We start from the raw sequence: 4,833 nt of genomic DNA, 5'->3' as shown, positions 1-4,833 counted from the left end.
AAAGAAAGGATAGGTCTATACTCTCCTAGCAGAACTCCTGATGTCAGCCTCTTTAGGTCTTTCTTTCTGGACTAGTCAGATTTCCCAGAAATATCTTAGGACGACAACATTCAGTATATTAACTTTTACCTAATCTCCCTACCAACTTCCTATGTTGTTGGTTATAGAGATTCTGTCTGACCTTAATATGGTTGGAGATGGACATTCTTCCAGCTGCAGATAATAATAATAATAGCATTAGTTACCTATCGCTACAAGTTATGTCCCTAAATAACATGCCTGGAATGCTACTTTACTGACTTTTAGACTCTACTGAAGAGTCTAAAATAATATGCATTCCTCCTGCATTTTATTATAAGCAACAAGAAGAAACCAGGCAGTAGCACCTTCAACATTTTGCTTGGAAACCTCCTTAGCTTAATCATCCAGTTCATTAGATTCATCTTCCACTTCTGTATCAGATCAGGCAAGAAGGTTAAGTTTCTGCCATGACATCAAAGATCGATCAATCAATCTCTCTCTCTCTCTCTCTCTCTCTCTCTCTCTCTCTCTAGTTCCCATGATAGGTTTCTCACTTCCCTTTGAGACCTCACTAGCAGCATCAAAGTTCAGTTTTCTATTATCTGATCAACTTAACTTAGGTTTTCTCTAGTAAGCACACCAAAAATCTTCCCAGGCTTCATCCACTGGCCAGGTTGGTAGCCACTCCATATTTTTAGGTATTTATTACAGTATCACCCCACTAATGGTACCAAAACCTACATGGGGTATCTACTGCTCACTAATACATTATCCCAAACTTATAAGCTTGAAACTTTTATTATCTCACCTTCCCTATGGGTCTAGAATCCAGATGTGGCTCAGCTGGGTGCCTCTGTATCAAGGTCTGTCACAGGCTGCAATCAAGGAGCCAGGTGCGACTACAGTCTTAACTGAAAATATAACTGGGGGAGGACCCACCTCCAAGCCCTCACACATGCTGTCGGCAGGATTCAGCTCCTCATGGACTGTAGTTCTTTGCTTGCTATTGCTTAGGGGCTTTCCTTGGTTCTCTGCCTCTCCATACAGCAGCTCACAACACAGCACTTGGCTTTCCCCAGAAGAAATGAGTAACAGTGAGAGAGGGAAGCCCAGGGTAGAATCAGTCTTTTTAATAACCTAATCTAATGCCATCAATTTTCCCATATTCTGTTGGTTAGTTGTGAGACCCTAAGTTTGGTCTACACTCAAGGGAGGGAAGATTACACAAGAACATGAAGACCAAAATATAGGAATCACTGGGAGTCATCTTAGAGGCTATCTACCACAGTAGAATCATCACAAATAAAAGACAACTTGAGCCAAAACAGCAAGAAGTCACAGAATAACAGAAACACAGAACAGAGAGTAAAGGCCTACTCTTCAAGGCAGTTTTCCAGTTTCACATTTTGGCTTTGCTGTTCTGACACACTGGACTGTTTTGTTAGTTGGTAATGCAAATTTTCCAAGACCTCTAAAATCTAATTTAGAGGTCATTCCCAATGGTCATTGGGAAGCCATTTTCAGGATGTTAAATTAGTGTATTGTATAACTGAGGGAACAGTAGTTCCTGGAGGAGAAAAATATATGCTGAGAAATATAAGAAGAACATCCATGAAATCCATGGATAGATAGAAAGAACTTCCATTTCCTAGGATGACAATGACACCTCCTGCTGTGACTTGTCCAGCTTTCCTGCTGGTCTCTATTCCATCCTGATTTTTATTCCTAAGACTTATCACTGACTAGCATCTAAGCCATTCATCCATTCATTGGTCAGCCACAAAACACTAATTGAGCACCTGCTGTGTGCTAGGCTCTGCACCAAACACTCTAGAGAATTAGTCACATCCCTGCCTTTGACAGCACACAGTCTGATGGGGGAGGTAAACATATATGTAACCTTACAATTGAGTGGATGGGGTTAAGGACAACACGCCAGGTGGTGGGCATGGCAAGGGTACAGCAGGGCAAAAAATTGTTTAAAAGTTCTGCTCAGATTAAATAAATGGAAAGAGGAAATTCTTGGCTGTCTTAATCTCATGAAGATTTTTGTCTACCAGGGAGCAGCCAAAGTCTTTATGTGAAAAGGTTAATGGTCAGGAAGGACTTTATGGTTCAGTGCTGTCAAAAACTGAAGTGCGTTGCCATAGAAACCATTCTTCAATTCATTCTCTTTCTGCGTTTCAGACATATTAATCTCTCACTTTCCACAGTAAGCGTTGTTCCTCTTTCATTCTCAGATCCTTAAGTATGCCATTCCCTTTACTTAGGACGCTCCCTCTACCACATCTTCCTTCATCTTGCTGGCTCCCACTCTTTCAGCTCAGCTTGGAGGCTACTTGCTCCAGCAACCCTTCTAGGACCACTGCCACCCACAAACCATGTGGTCTTCATTAGCCTCAGAGCTGTCCCTGCTCTTACACTCTTTGTATTTTTTCCAGGTTCGTCTTTCCAGATTGCCAATAGTAAGTTCCTTGAGGACAAGGGTGTTGTTTGTCTTTATCATCAAATCTCCAGAGTGTAGCAGGTATGTGGTATATGGAAAGACACAGTTGACTGAACAGAGCATTCGTATATATACATTCATTTTCAGAATACAGCAAAAAATAAAGCAATAGCAACTCCATCCTTCTCATAGAATCAAAGTATTCTGCTCTTTCAAGCACATAACAAAGTTCAATAATTTAGTATTTCAGTTGCAAATCAACCCACAAATAAGACTAAATACAAAGGACATGATTGATTTAAGATAGAAAGGTCAAATTTGGCTATTGGTTTATTTCTTTACGGAGAAGGTAAATAAGGCTCCTGATTGAGAGAACTACTAAGAACCCTTGTTAAGAGCTGAAAAAATTCTAAGTGACGGGGCTCCCCACCCAGGGGCCTCACTGGTAGGGTGGTTGTTCTTGACATTATCTGGCTCATGGTCTTGAGAATACAATTAAAGTTGTGAAACTCTCCCCACCCCAAAGATGCACATGGACACATATTTAGAAACCTGCTTACTATTTCAGAGGTTCCCTGATCCCCCTGAGCTCATGCACAGACTTCCAACTGAGAAGCCCTGGCCTAGCATGAAGTATCTATGAAGATTCACAGACAGCTATGTGAGCTATGTGTTCTTGAGGACATAGGTCACAAAAAGCAGTTTCTCTTTCCTTCTCAAATCCTCAGGGTGACAGCGACAAAAGCAGATATGACAGCCACCAGCTGCACCCAGTCACTGACAGATACTGAACAATATGGAAAGAGCATATTGTAAATTTCTTGAGGTCTGGGTCTGTGTCTGCTCTATTTATTGTAGCATCCCAAGTGAAAACAGAACAAGAGGCAAAAACTTGTGGAGATTTAAAAGAGAATGAAAGAACAGACATCGATGAAGACCAAGAGACAGCATTACAAAGAATCAGAAAAAGGTAAGAGGACACAGAGAGACAAAGACACAGGACAGTCACGGGGAACCAGGACCCAAGGCATGAAGTCTCGTCACCTCCCACATGGCCTTCCCCACCATTAGCTTCAGAGCTGCCATGCGAAGGCACTAAGCTGGCCAACTGTAAAACTGTTTAACTTGTTAGGACTTAAATCAATAAGAACCAGTGTAACATTTGTGCTTCGTGTTCCTCTTATTTACGCAAAAGCCAAACTGAAGAAAAACTCTATTTCTCCAGCCTTAAACATTTCCTCCGGGGAGCTGAGTTCCTTCAAAATCAACAGTGAAATGTTGAGGGGGAAAAAAATTAAGCACATCGGCAAAGCTATATTTAGATCAAGCTCAAAGACCCTCTTGGTTTTCTCCTTGTCTCCAGCTGCTTCCAATCTCAGCACAACTCCTCAATTCAATTGCCACCGATTTGCAGCTTCCCATTGGGGCCTCTGGCCTGTCTAAATGCAAGAGCCAGGAAGACTGGCATGGAAGTGGACAGCAGCTGCAGGGGCACAAGTCTGGTTCAAACCCACCCCTCCAAAGCAGATATCCCTCAGACAAACTTATGCTGACCAATACTGGGGTGTCCTACCCTGCCTTCAAGGCTCTCCTTGGGGGATCCTAAAGCCTTCTCTAAACCCTCGCAGGCCAAGGAGGTGGGAAAGGCAGCATGGTAGTTAAGTGCACAGGGCTGGCTTTCCGTGCCTTTCTGGCTTTCAAGATGTTGAAGCAAGGATGCAGTGGGTGCTCAGGTTTGACCTTCGAGATTTCCCTGGGTCTTCTCATAGCAGCCATGATCAAGTGTGCTGACAACACAGGAGTAGAAAGTCTGTCTATCATCTCTGTGAAGGGGACGAAGGGACCACTGAACAGACTTCCTACTGCTGATGTGGGTGACACGGTGATGGCCACGGTGAAGAAAGGCGAACCAGAGCTCAGAAAGAAGGTACATCCAGCAGTGGTAATTCGACAACGAAAGTCATACTGGAAAAAGATGGCATGTTTCTCTATTTTGAAGGTGATGGGGCTCATAGTAAACAATACAGGCAGGAAAAAAAAAAAAAAAAAAAAGGTTCTCCTATCACAGGACCAGTTGCGAAGGAGTTTGCAGACTTGTGGCCCAAGACTGCATCCAATGCTGGCAGCACTGCATGATTCCTTGGTGCCTTTGTTTAAAAAAAATTAAAAATTATTAGCTCGAAAAAGGAGAGAACACAGGGCTGGCTTTGAATCCCAGCTCTGCCTCTTACTACCTCTGTGGCTAAGCCAGTTATTTAGCCTAATTTCCGGCTCTGTTTTCTGAAAAATGGGCAGAATAAAATCTGCCATATAAGGTGGTTGTATCACACGTGACTCTTGGAGGAATGCAGTGAGCAGAATACCTG

At 42.8% G+C, this 4,833-nt stretch overlaps 1 pseudogene; it reads left to right on the top strand.

Moving 5' to 3' along the window:
• Positions 1–4,169: 4,169 nt before the first annotated feature.
• On the top strand, positions 4,170–4,603 carry LOC131488480 (large ribosomal subunit protein uL14-like; annotated as a pseudogene).
• The last annotated feature ends 230 nt before the right edge of the window (positions 4,604–4,833 follow it).

The sequence above is a fragment of the Neofelis nebulosa genome, chromosome 10, assembly GCF_028018385.1.
Source record: "Neofelis nebulosa isolate mNeoNeb1 chromosome 10, mNeoNeb1.pri, whole genome shotgun sequence".
NCBI lineage: Eukaryota > Metazoa > Chordata > Mammalia > Carnivora > Felidae > Neofelis > Neofelis nebulosa.
This window is presented reverse-complemented; position numbering and strand designations above follow the sequence as displayed.